Source organism: Haliotis rubra, unplaced genomic scaffold (assembly GCF_003918875.1).
Source record: "Haliotis rubra isolate DU_JTF1 unplaced genomic scaffold, ASM391887v1 Scf1032, whole genome shotgun sequence".
In the NCBI taxonomy this organism is placed as follows: Eukaryota; Metazoa; Mollusca; class Gastropoda; order Lepetellida; family Haliotidae; genus Haliotis; species Haliotis rubra.
In genome coordinates, this window is record NW_025764929.1 from 1 (window position 1) to 14,696 (window position 14,696).

The window sequence follows — 14,696 nt, forward strand, 5'->3', positions numbered from 1 at the left end:
GACTGGTTAATAACAAGAGTCATCAGAAGATGACATATCCCCCGGCCCCATATCTTAGAAAGAACAAATCATCTGACAGTTACTTAAAGTCCAGCTTGATTTTAGACTAAAGTGCAAATCGTTTCCATGGAAATCATGAAAAAATAAATGACAAAATCTGCAAATAGCAAAAGGCACCACTTTGGGATCTGCCTCACATATCTGCCAAGTTTTGCTGAAAGATATTAAGAAGTTTTCGCGTTGTGCTCGGAAACAAAACCTACCCCTCCCTTTTGAGACTAAGTCCAAATTGTTTTCATGGAAACTGAGAAAATAATAAATCACAAATATCTGCAAATAGCAAAGGCACCACTTTGGCATCTGCCTCACATATCTGCCAAGTTTTGCTGAAAGATATTAAGAAGTTTTCCAGTTGTGTTCGGAAACGAAACCCATCCCTTCCTTTTTTTGAGACTAAGTCCAGATCATTTCCATGGAAACCGAGAAAATAATAAATCCACAAATATCTGCAAATAGCAAAAAGGCACCACTTCAAGATCTGCCTCACATATCTGCCAAGTTTTGCTGAAAGATATAGAGAGGTTTTGAGTTGTGCTCGGAAGCGAAGCCCACCCCTCACTTTTGGGATTAAGTCCGAATCGTTTCCATGGAAACCGGAAAAATAAAAATGCCAAAATCTGCAAATAGCAAAAGGCACAACTTTAGGATCTGTTTGATATATCTACCAAGTTTTGTTGAAAAATATTATACGGTTTTTGAGTTGTGCTCCGGAAACGAAAGCAATCCTTACTTTTTGAGACTAAGTCCAAAATGTTTCCATGGAAACCAAGAAAAATAAAAATGCCAAAAATCTGCAAATAGCAAAAGGCACCACTTAAGGTTCTGTTTCATACATCTACCAAGTTTTGTTGAAAAATATTGAACGGTTCTTGAGTTATGCTCCGGAAACGAAGCCCACCCTCACTTTTGGGATTAAGTCCGAATCGTTTCCATGGAAACCGGGAAAAATAAAAATACCAAAATCTGCAAATAGCAAAAGGCACCACTTAAGGTTCTGTTTGATATATACTACAAGTCTTGTTGAAAAATATTGAGCGGTTCTTGAGTTATGCTCCGGAAACGAAGCCCACCCCTCACTTTTGGGATTAAGTCCGAATCGTTTCCATGGAAACCGGGAAAAATAAAAATGCCAAAAATCTGCAAATAGCAAAAGGCACAACTTTAGGATCTGTTTGATATATCTACCAAGTTTTGTTGAAAAATATTATCACGGTTTTGAGTTGTGCTCTCGAAGCGAAAGCAATCCTTACTTTTTGAGACTAAGTCCAAAATGTTTCCATGGAAACCAAGAAAAATAAAAATGCCAAAAATCTGCAAATAGCAAAAGGCACCACTTAAGGTTCTGTTTCATACATCTACCAAGTTTTGTTGAAAAATATTGAACGGTTCTTGAGTTATGCTCCGGAAACGAAGCCCACCCCTCACTTTTGGGATTAAGTCCGAATCGTTTCCATGGAAACCCGGGAAAAATAAAATACCAAAATCTGCAAATAGCAAAAGGCACAACTTTAGGATCTGTTTGATATATCTACCAAGTTTTGTTGAAAAATATTGAATGGTTCTTGAGTTATGCTCCGGAAAGCGAAAGCAATCCTTACTTTTTTGAGACTAAGTCCAAAATGTTTCCATGGAAACCGGGAAAAATAAAATGACAAAATCTGCAAATACCAAAAGGCACCCCTCATGGTTCTGTTTGATATATCTACCAACTTTTGTTGAAAAATATTGAGCGGTTCTTGAGTTATGCTCTTTTGTTGGAAGCAGAAGCCCACCCCTCACTTTTGGGACAAAGTCCGAATTGTTTCCATGGAAACCGGGAAAAATAAAAATGCCAAAATCTGTAAATAGCAAAAGGCACCACTTTAGGATCTGTTTGATATATCTACCAAGTTTTGTTGAAAAATATTGAATGGTTCTTGAGTTATGCTCGGAAGCGAAGCCCACCCTTCTTTAAGACTAAGTCCAAAAGCGTTTCCATGGAAACCGAGAAAAATAAAATGACAATTATCTGTAAATAGCAAAAGGCACCACCTTAGGTTATGTTTGACATATCTACCAATTTTGGTTAAAAAATATCGAGCGGTCTTTGAGTTATGGTAGGGAAACAAAATGATTACGGACGGGCGGACGGACGGACGGACGACCGGATGATTCTAGGCGGCGACTATATCCCACCGCATTACATGCGGTGGGATAAAAAGCAAAAAGCAACATTGTTTATCAGTCAAAACCATGTCCCAACAACTCCCACCTTGGCTCTTAGCATCACTTTCAGAAGATATTAGTGCTATCATATACCATCACATGTTAGTGCTATCATATACCATCACATGTTAGTGCTATCATATACCATCACATGTTAGTGCTATCATATACCATCACATGTTAGTGCTATCATATACCATCACATGTTAGTGCTTTTATAACCAGAATGTTACTGAGTGAGTCAGTCAGTGCATGCATATGTGCGTGCCAGCAAGAGAGAGAGAGGGAGAGAGAGAAAGTGAGTGAGTGAGTCTGAATGAGGTCTTGAGGAGTTAACACTGCCTTGAACAGTATTCAAGTCATACACTGTGTCAGCTTAAAGTGGTGATAAAGTTTGTGGTCATGCATGTCTCAGACGTTTTCCACTTTGTGAAACACAGGAGCACTTGTCATTATTTGAAGGGTAAATTCCTTACCCCAAGTAGTCTGTCGAGTTGGTAGACGATGGCGTACGAGCTGTGGAATTGTTCTGGGCCTCTCTCAGAAATAAACAGAGCCTTGGACACCGGCATTTGCTCACTACTAGGGATGAACTTGAGCACCGCCTTGCCACCCTTGGGCTGGTTCCCGGTGGCTGGAAGGATGCCAGACACAGACGCCACTGACCCACTCACAACGGCCCTGAACCAGTCAGTCTCTCGGTAGCCTTGAATGAAAAACACTCTTTGTTTGTTTGTTTGTTTGTTTGTTTAATGCCACACTCAGCCATATCCTGGTTATATGACGGCAGCCTATAAATAATCAAGTCAGGATCAGACAAACTAGTGGTTGATAGTATGAGCAGCGATTGATGTCATCAGGATGAAATCAAACACGTCAGTGAGATGAACCACCTGATCTCATAGGTGGCTGACCCCTTGAGACCACCCTAGTGAGTGAGTATGGTTTTACGCCTCTTCCAGCAATATTACAGCAATATAACTGCAGGGGACACCAGAAATGGGCTTCACACATTTATACCCATGTGTGGAATCTAACCTGGGTCTTCGTTGTGTCAAACGAACACTTTAACCACTAGGCTACCCGCCTGAGGTTTTACAAAATGTTCCTTATGTCGGTACCTACCTTTTAGTCCCAGGTGTGTCATAAGCCTCCTCTCTCGACTCTTGTAAGCCTCCTCATGGCTCATAAAGCTTCGCTTAACACATGTGTCACGTGACATAGGCTGCTGCCCAGCAGGTGGCGCTCTGCCATCATTCTGGTCATGTGACTGCTCCTTTTTTTGTTCATCACCATTCTTGTTGTTCTGGTTATTGCTCTGACCGTTATTGTCATTGTTGATAGTGTTGTCCTGTCGATTGTTGTTAGGCTCATCGTTGTTGACCTGTTTTGTTTTCCCCGCCCCCCCGACGTATGAACAGCGTGGTTCCTGCAGACAGCTGGGGGTTGGAGGCGCTGGAGTTCTTCAGTATTATTGTCATCAGGTCTGAAGCAGAACGATGTCAATGGCTGTGATGTACTTGAGAGAAACAATACAACTGGGAAACATCAGTTTTACTGCTACACATTCTGATCAAGAGACCCCCAAAAGGACTGACTGACTGATTGGCGCTGTTCTCAGCAATATTCCAGCTATATGGCGGCGGTCTGTAAATAATCGAGTCAGGACCATATATTCCAGTGATCAACATCATGAGCATCAATCTACGCAAATGGGATACGATGACATGTGTCAACCAAGTCAGCAAGTCTGACCACCCGATCCTGTTAGTCGCCTCTTACGACAAGCATGGGTTGCTGAAGATCAATTCTAACCTGGATCTTCACGGGTCAAAAGGAAACAGCAATGAAGTTATTACATTTTCATCAACATCTTGTGAACTTGCGAAGCACTAGGCATTACATTTTACGCCTATAACTTTCCTTTGAAATAAAGTTTTTAGGTATAGCTTGATGGATTAACAGACCAGTCTACTGCAGAGATGCCAACCCTATTTTGGGCCTAAGTGTAATACTGGAGGTCAAAAAGTGTAATTTGGACCTAAAAAGTGTAATACTTAAAACACTTACATAGTGAAAGGTGATAACTTTATAAAAATTACTTTTAAAAAGGTTTATTCACATGAATAGGAAAGATTCTAGACAGAAATACACGTGACCAATCATTATGCAGTTCCATACATCAAAAATTGTTGGTCAGGTGACACAAAATACTTTAATTCCTTACAAGTTAATTGGAATGAGCGCATTGCTAAGAGTAAGCGATTCCTATTGGTGTAAGGCCATTTCTGAACCCCTGCACTAGTGCGTTACGAAAACTATTCCCTGTGAAATTTTATCCACTTTATTGATTTTCGCAAAACGGGTAGAAAAGCGTAATTTTCACAGATTAAGTGTAATGGCGTAATTTAATGGTCAAAATCATAATAATTACGCCGAAAGCGTAAGGGTTGGCATCTCTGCTACTGTCATATCATTTTCAGTTGATCTCAGTGTAGACCACGCACTGTTATTAGCAAACATTACTGGACTGAAATACCCAGTATATATCACTCAAGCCTCCGAACATGAGACTAATTCCTGGAGCCAAAGACTGTCGGACATATATTCGAGTCTGCTGTAAGCAGGCTTTTAATCTTCGTTTTAGTAATAGGTTATAATTTTAGTCTGCTATACAATTCATGTATTTTTCTAGTTTACCCACGTATTTACTTGTAACCTTACTTTCAGTCTCTGGCTGTGAGCTGTAGATGACGATTGATTCACATGCTGGGTTGGCATCACACATGTTCTGTGCATCCTGAATGCTTCGTGCCGTGAGGACACATCCCCACGTCACCCTTGAGTTCTCGCACCGGAAGTCGTATATTCCCTGGTAGTTGGACTGGTCATAGCGGAGGTACTCGCCAGGTGACGCTCGATCCCTCGTCTGTGTCAACAGACAGAACATGAATACAGACGTTACAGACATACACAGAGCTGGCGTAACAGGATTCCCTGGACATGGAGACATTATACCTTATGAAATACACCTCAAGCTGAATCCAAGATTCCAGAACAGAACTTTCTCTCTGTTTGCAGAACATAGTTTTCTTTACGAAACTACTTGTTTAGATATGTACTCAGAAAACATCTGTAAAATGGTGACATGAGGTTAATGCCATGAAATATATCTGTGTATCTTATCTGTAACAATAACTAAAAAGAGACTTCTAATTATGCAAACTTACAGGTAGAAGCATCCATGGAACAAGAGCTTAATTTCTCTAAGTCTCCATCACTGAGTTCCATCTAATATCTACATGTAGCAGGTCTGAGTCTTGAGCATGAATAATTATACTAATATGTAAAGTTTTGTTTATCTCAAACCATAGCCAAAGAGAAACCATTACAAACTTCCCCCTCATCACTGTATTACCATACCTCCCTGACTATATTACCATACCTCCCTGACTGTATTACCATACCTCCCTGACTATATTACCATACCTCCCTGACTGTATTACCATACCTCCCTGACTGTATTACCATACCTCCCTGACTGTATTACCATACCTCCCTGACTGTATTACCATACCTCCCTGACTGTATTACCATACCTCCCTGACTGTATTACCATCAATCTCGTCACTGTATTACCATACCTCCCTGACTGTATTACCATACCTCCCTGACTGTATTACCATACCTCCCTGACTATATTACCATACCTCCCTGACTGTATTACCATACCTCCCTGACTGTATTACCATACCTCCCTGACTGTATTACCATACCTCCCTGACTGTATTACCATACCTCCCTGACTGTATTACCATACCTCCCTGACTATATTACCATACCTCCCTGACTGTATTACCATACCTCCCTGACTATATTACCATACCTCCCTGACTATTTTACCATACCTCCCTGACTGTATTACCATCAGTCTCATTACTGTATTACCATACCTGCCTGACTATATTACCATACCTCCCTGACTGTATTACCATACCTCCCTGACTGTATTACCATACCTGCCTGACTGTATTACCATACCTCCCTGACTATATTACCATACCTCCCTGACTGTATTACCATACCTCCCTGACTGTATTACCATACCTCTCCTGACTGTATTACCATACCTGCCTGACAATATTACCATACCCCCAGTGACAGTATTACTATTGCTCTCGTCACAATATTACCATCAATAAAGTCACAATATTACCATACCTCCCTGACTGTATTACCATCCCTTCAGTGACATTATTACCGTTGCTCTTGTCACAGTAATGTCATCACTCCATTGCTCTCACTGTATTACCATTGCTCTCATCACTGTATTACCATCAATAAAGTCACAATATTACCATCCCTCCCTGACTGTATTACCATCTCTCCAGTGACTGTATTAAAACCCCTCTCATTACCCTTTGGAATACTTGATGGAATGCATTTGCAAGATTCAAAAACAAGAGAAACAGCTATTTTTCAATTGTTAAAAAAATTTGGATTAATTATTTAACATTGTTTTCATTAACCATGGCTAGTAGCCTTGAATTAAGTAACACATTTACCATTCCTTTCTATGAAGTAATTAGAGATTAAGAATAAAGTGTCACAAGTCATTAGTCAAGCTACAGTAAGATGCACCATGTTCATACAGCTGCATTAGATGCAACAAGTCCACTCCCAACACTGGACGGCGACAACTTTACACCAACACCTTACAACTGCAGCGTGACCAATGAGTCATCCAGTCAACAAGAGGACAAAGATGCAGCAGCCCAAGGAGCACCACACTCAATAGTGACAGCACCATCTGAACTGTGGAATCATTATGCTACATGTTGTTAATACCAAAATCCACTTTCAGCATCTATTGTGGCCAGCTGATCCTCCATGATTTGTCTGCTTGCTTGTTAGTTACAAAACCACTTAGCAACAATTTAGCTATATGAGTGAGTGAGTGAGTATGGTTTTACGCCGCTTTTAGCAATATTCAAGCAATATCACGGCTGGGGACACCAGAAATGGGCTTCACACATTGTGCCTATGTGGGGATTCGAACCCGGGACTTCGGCGTGACAAGCGGACGCTTTAACCACCAGGCTACCCCACCGCCCCCAGCTATATGAGGGCAGTCTGTAAATGATGGAGTCTGGACCAGATGATCCAGTGATTGACATTATCAGTATTAATCTACTCAGATGGGATATGATCACAATGAAATCAACAAGCCTGACGATCCAATCCACTAAGCTGCCCCTTACAATAAAAACATATGGTCACAAACCTATATTCTTACACATAATCCCCATCGGTAGACCCTAAATGTCCAGATGCAGTCATCTTTCACAATAAACATGAGTTACAGGAGTTGTCTTTTACACACTGAAATAGACAACTCTGTAAATAATGACTGACTGACTGAATTTGGTTTTACGCCGCTTTAAGCAATATTCCAGCAACATCACGGCGGGGGACACCAGAAATGGGCTTCACAAATTGTACCCATGTGGGGATTCGAACCTGGGTCTTCGGCGTGACGAGACAACGCTTTAACCACTAGGCTACCCCACCGCCCCTCTGTAAATAATGACATGTAAGGACATCAAGACAGATGACTCCATCAACAGCTACTAGGAATACATACTCTATATCACATGACTAGGAGCATTATCACATGATGGTTTGTTGTATCCAGGCTAGTGGTGTTCCGATTAATTGAAATAATCGAAGATTGGTCGCAGTGACCAAACGACCAAGCAATCGATCACATTTTCTCATAATCGATATTTAATGATTTTGGAACTACTGTTTTAGTCTTTGCAACACTTGACAATGAAACATATCTTAGAAATTGTCAGGGCCTGAAAACGTGTTTAATTCTTAGAAAACTCACTTTACTAACTGAAAAGCCATGACTGAATGTTTCTCTAAGACTCAAGGAAGTTTATGTTCATGATATATTAGTCATCACTTTAAAGTAGCAAGTTGCATCATCTTATACATATCAGCAATAACTTGGATAGGAAAATCTGAAAAATGATGCTAACCAATTTTTTTCGATGATTGTTCGTTGGTAATTAAGCAATTATCAATTGTGAAATTTCAACCAATTCCCAACACTAATCCAGGCAGTATACAGATAAGTAACATTGATACAAACAAAGGGATAAATATTCTAATGAGGCCATCTCTCACAATTGATCTCCATATATCAATGCAAAGTGGGCTGGTTTAATGAGATATTGCCTAATGTTCTCTATAACTTTCAATAGCAATTTCTGTGTGGTTATCTCTGTGGATAAAGAGATGGCAACCAATCATTTGGCAGTATATCAAGAATGGGGCGGTTCACTCATACAAAGTTTTCACATGTTGTTTCTGAAGCAATTTCATTGGATAAATATAGGTGTAAAACATGGTACTGTTTTTCATTGGTCGATGCAGTATTCCAGCACATCCTGCTTGAGGTTTTTGACATGAAACCTTCTGAGGAATCAAACCTTGATCTTAGGATGATGTGCAAACATTTTAACAATATCCGAGCAATAACATGGTGGAGAACCAGAAATGGCTTCACACGTTGTACCCATGTGGGGAATTGAACCCTGGTCTTCAGCGTGAGAATCGAACACTTTAACCACTTGGCCCTTTAAAATATGAAAATGTGTAACAGTTTGTATAGCACTTTACCCACATAGCATCAAGCATTGCAACAAAGCCACAAAAAGAACACAGCACCATGGCTTACCTTGATGAAATCCCAAACATATCTACACTGCTACTTGGTATCTAGAGGCTCCCAGCCACTTTCTATATTCTCACATGGAGACCTGTTGGAACTGAATCACCTATTGCTATATCTGGCACATGTCTACACAAGAGATAAAGATGTGTAATTACTGATTAGAGTGAGTGAGTATGGTCTTATGCCGCTTTTAGCAATATTCCAGCAATATTGTGGTGGGGGTCACCAGAAATGGGCTTCACACATTGTACCCATGTGGGGAATCTAACCCGAGTCTTAGGCGTGACGAGCGAACGCTTTAGCCACTAGGCTACCCCACCACCCACAATTGGCACAAGATCCTTTCAAAGTGAACTCAACATTTCCCTTGCCAAATTGACTCCCTCCTACGTCTAGGCAAGTCAGTTTGGCAAATAACATTTCTCAGCAGCTAAGCATTTGTATTGCATTAGAGATAAGACTTCACAAGATTTGGATATCAGATATAACTTTCCCAGCATTGTTTCAAATAATCATACCAGACCAAGCACCATAGGACTCTGGCAGCATAAGGTTGACTAGACGCAAGCTGTGGTATCTATGGCAACAACATATGCATCTGGCAAAAATCATATCTTGTCATTCCAAACTAATTCCCTGAATTGTGTGTTATCACATTCATGAATTCTCTTTCTAACTTAAATCTGTTTTTATTTGGTTTTACATTCCTACATGGCAGAGAAAAAAACATGACCAAAAAAAATAATTTCATCTTGCCTTCCCTAATATGAGTGAGTGAGTATGCAGGGCTCAATTTAAGAGATGTTAACCTACTTGCACCAGGTGCAACCTAAGATAAAAACATAGTTGCACCAGCCAAATTCCAGTTGCACTGCTTTTATTGCAATATGTAAAGAATGAAATATGCTATTGAATTACTTAGATGTTTTATTCAGCAGTTTACCCACTCAAAAATTGACTTGCACCTGGTGCAAGTTAGAGTAATAACTAGGTTGCACTTTATAATATTGGGTTGCACCAGTGCAAGGAACAAAGCACTAAATCGAGCCCTGTTATGGTTTTAGGAATATTCCAGCAATATCAAGGGGACACAAGAAATGGGCTTCACACATGGCACCCATGTGGGGAATGGAACATGGGTCTTTGGCGTGACGAGTGGACACTTTTACCACTAGGCTACCCCACCGCCCCTCCCTAATGTGAGAACTGATTGTGTGAAAATGGGAACTTCATAATGTGCTGATTCCAAAAAACATATGTCATGCTATATTTACTCTCTAACTTTATCGACTTAAGACCAATGAGATACAACTACACATTACTGTGAACATAATATCTAAATCTCTTTCCTTTATATGGTGTTACTGTGCTCTGTTGAAAGCTGACTTGAACTGATAAACATATTTTGATTTTGAGTCAGGTTAATTCACAATTTTATTTTAAAAAATCAGAAATAACAGTGTAAAGATTCTTAATTCAATAATGTCATCTCTGTGTGACAACTTGCTGATGGCGACGAAATAACCTGTCCAGTACCTACAAGACAAGGTCAAGGACAGTAAGAATACAAGGTCAAGGTAACTATAAAGACAAGGTCAAGGACACTATGAAAACAAGGTCATGAGTGTAACAAAGACAACAAGGTGAAGGACAGTATGGAGTGTACAAAAGGCATGAGATGCATGATAGCTATTCATTGTAAAAATAACAAAGTTACAAAGATAGAAAAGTAATATAAGCCAAGTTAATGTTTGTGAGTTTACACAGACTTATGTGTTGGCTAACAGGGCATATCATAAAGTTGTTAATGAAATTCTGAAATGGTATCTTTTTAACACTAATCCACAGACCCACTCTAGGTTCACACTCACTTTCAGTTTAAGTTCTAAAACTGACCATGATACTCTTTGTACTGACTTTTGAGTCCACAGAATGTTATTTTTTAAGAATTAGCTTGAGCACATACAGGGCAATAAAACACAACTCACTTTGTCACCATATCCTAACACAAGCTGTTTCCTCCTCTTAGTCTTAGCTCGCTTCTGTAAAGTCCATCAAGAAACGGTCACCCACCCTTTACCATGACTGCCTTAGTACATGTTTTCAGTGAGAGAGAGGTTTTAGTTTATGCTGCTTTTAGCAATATTCCAGCAATATCACGGCAGGGGACACCAGAAATGGGCTTCACACATTGCACCCATGTGGGGAATCAAACCCGGGTCTTCGGCATGACAAGTGAGCCTTATTGGACTTATATTACATTTATTAGCACAGACTCTGCAGACAGTTAAAAGTCTTCGGTATTCCCTACCGAGATTCAATTGGATCTCGCTAGAGTCAAGGGAACTCTCGGTAGCACTGGATCCATTAATTTTCAAGAATGTTACATCTGTCACATCAGTGATATTTTCAAAGCCTTTAGTCCACCTGTGTGTATTCTAGTGTTACATTAGATGACAATCAACCACTGACACTCTGAATGTAGAGAGTGTTTCTTACCAGAATAGAAATGTTGGATACATTTCAAAGATCCAGATATGTGCATCTCCCAAGACTCACAACATAAATCGTGTGCATTCACTCATTTCAGGGTGCATAGGGCACAATAATGTAACACTTGAGAATAACATGTAAAATTGAATGCACAGTAAAACCCACTGTTTTCTTCTGGAAATGAAATGATTACATTTTAACTGCAGACACTGCACTAGAGTCATAAAACCACCAAATTATTGTTCATATTACAATGTATTTCCACCCCTTCTCTTTCCTAATTTTCAATGAAACGGACCACCCAAGGCTCATCCTTTTTGAAGGCAATAAGTTAAAGCCATTTATGACTGATTAATTAACCCAATACAAACGATTCTTTGTGTAAGAGGAGGAGATTACAGTCCCAACTGACCTTAGCAGCGTTGTTGTCGCCATACAGGAACTGATTGTTTCTGCTGGGTCTGTTCAGGTTGGGGTCATCCTCCCGCTGGACAACACGCCCGGCTGCTCCTGCTGGTAGCTCGTGGTGCTGGGCTGGAGGCTCTTGGGCAGGCCTGCAGGGTGAGTGAGGGAGTTGATTTATCACCGTGTCACAGGTATGGTGTAACATTAGAGTTGAAACTGAGTTGGTGGGAGGAGGAGTGAGAGTGAGTGAGTGAGTGAGCGGAGGAGTGAGTGAGTGAGTGAGTGAGTGAGTGAGTGAGTGAGTGAGTGAGTGAGTGAGTGAGTGAGTGAGTGAGTGAGTGAGTGAGTGAGTGAGTGAGTGAGGAGTGGAGTGAGTGAGTGAGTGAGTGAGTGAGTGAGTGAGTGAGACATTACAGCACTTATCATTATTTGAATGGTAAATTCCTTACCCGAAGTAGTCTGTCGAAAGTGTGACTGGGTGTGTGGTTGAGTGAGTGGTTAAGTAAGAGAGTGGTTAAGTGAGTGAATGAATGAGTGAGAGAGAGTGCAAATGAGAAATGAGGTGCTGAAGTTAACACTGCCTTGTACAGTATTCCAGTTATTACACACTGTGTCAGCTTAATAATGTGGTGATAAAGCCTCTACGTTCTTTCACAGAGTTGAAAGTTGAAACTGAGTTGGTGTGGTAAAAGGTATGATGCCAATGTCAAGGAAAGTTTCCTGCAGTTCAGCTGGTACTGCTTCTGCACATTTGGTCAGATGTTTTGGGCACAGCCTGATGAAATAGTGAGTGAGTGAGTGAGTTCAGTTTTACGCCGCTTTTAACAATATTCCAGCTATATCACGGCGGGGGACAAAGAAATGGGCTTCACACATTGTACCCATGTATGGAATCGAACCCGGGTCTTCGGCGTGACAAGCGAATGCTTTAACCACTAGGCTACCCCACCGCCCCTGATGAAATAGACCACAAGGACACAGGGCTATGGTATTTACCAACTCAATGAAACCTTGAGCAAAGGGTAGGATGCTGAGAAACCAGTAATTACAATCAGGGTTAAACTGGGACTAAATTCAAATATCACAGGATCTCAGCTTGCTTAAGGTTGGCAACTATGTAAATCATGGCACTGAAATCACATGGGTTTGAATCCTGGATAGGACTCAACCCCCAAAAGTACAAGAGTCTGTACTTTCAAGAGAAAGTGTAATCTCAAATATAACATATGTTACATTTGACCACTTTCTAAACGGCATTGTGTATTCATACCTGAGGTGAATTGATGACCTGTGCCAGTTACAGGTGAGCTCTTTTAATGAGTGAGTATGGTTTCGCCGCTTTAGCAACATTCCAGCAATATCAATGGAGGGGGACACCAGAAATGGGCTTCACACATTGTACCCATGTGGGGAATCGAACCTGGTCTTCCCCAGCTGACGAGCTTAACGCTTTAACCACTAGGCTACCCCACCGCCCCTCTTTCAATGAAGCATTCCACTATATGCATAACAACTTCTTGTTTATTGCACAGAGTGATGTTTAGATGTAGATTCTTGACTCACCAACTTCTAGAGTGCCGGTCAAACAATGAGCAAATCTTTGCACACAGACAGACATGAGATGGGGGCTTACCTGCTTGTTCCTGGATCTGAGTGAGGACAGTGGTGAGTTCATGGGCGGAGATCTGGTTGTTGATGAGTCGGTTGAGGATGTCGTCCACACGCTGGGCCTGGGAGGCAGGTGAGCTACGGAGGATGGGGTCCATCATCAGACTCCCCAGACGATACAAGTTGGAGGCCTTGTTCAGCCCCTGACATCGACCAGAATCACATTTTATACCTGCAACATGATCAGACATGTTACAGAGTAAACAGCACCAGCTATCAGTGGGGTTACATAGGAGTGTTAGTAGTAGAGATCTAAGCGATGCAGATCTCACAATGATGGACCACATTGGAGAAACAACATGGCTATCACACTGACAAAGCTGAAACAAAACAAGGGACATCACATTTAAACACTGCATGCACCTGCATATCGGTGCCACCCATATCCCTCCTATCAATCAGTATCCCCGTCATCCATATCCTCCTATCCAATCATTATCCCCCGTGCCACCCATATCCCTCCCTACCTACCAATCCCCCGTGCGCACCCATATCCCTCCTCGCACCAATCGTATCCCCCGTGCCACCCCATATCCCTCCTACCAATTATATCCCCCATGCCACCCATATCCCTCCTACCAATCGTAGGATCCCCTGCCACCCATATCCCTCCTACCAATTATATCCCCTGTGCCCTCATATCCCTCCTACCAATAGTATCCCCCGTGCCACACATATCCCTCCTACAAATCACATCCCCTCCACCACTGTATCCCCTGCAGTCCTGTCCTCTGTACACCATATCCCTTCCTACCAATCGTGTCCTGTCCTGCCACCCATATCCATCCTACCAATCGTCCCCCACACAGTCCATGCCACTCATATCCCTCCTACCAATCATTATCCCCTGTTACCTCCATATCCCTCCTAACAATCATGATCCCCGAAGCCACACATATCCCTCCTGGTCAATCAGATCCCAGTTATAAACCCATCATATCCCCAGCTACCTATATCCCTCCTACCAATCGTATCCCCATACACCATCCCTCCTACCAATATCCCCTCCTACCAATCCACTCCCCCATGCCAGTGCCACACATATCCCTCTACCAATTGTATCCCCGATGCCACACATATCCCTCCTATCAATCCCATCCCCGTGCCATGCATATCCCTC

At 41.5% G+C, this 14,696-nt stretch overlaps 2 long non-coding RNA genes across 2 annotated transcripts; one reads left to right on the plus strand and one right to left on the minus strand.

Annotated features, from left to right (window-relative positions):
* Positions 1 to 2,744: 2,744 nt before the first annotated feature.
* LOC124273209 lies at positions 2,745 to 5,074 on the minus strand. The gene is made up of 3 exons (XR_006897577.1): positions 4,990 to 5,074; positions 3,391 to 3,751; positions 2,745 to 2,971 (listed from the first exon to the last, which is right to left on the minus strand). It is a non-coding gene; the product is annotated as an uncharacterized LOC124273209 (long non-coding RNA).
* A 31-nt stretch (positions 5,075 to 5,105) lies between these two features.
* Positions 5,106 to 12,003, plus strand: LOC124273217. The gene is made up of 3 exons (XR_006897579.1): positions 5,106 to 5,196; positions 8,244 to 8,249; positions 11,924 to 12,003. It is a non-coding gene; the product is annotated as an uncharacterized LOC124273217 (long non-coding RNA).
* Positions 12,004 to 14,696: the final 2,693 nt, after the last annotated feature.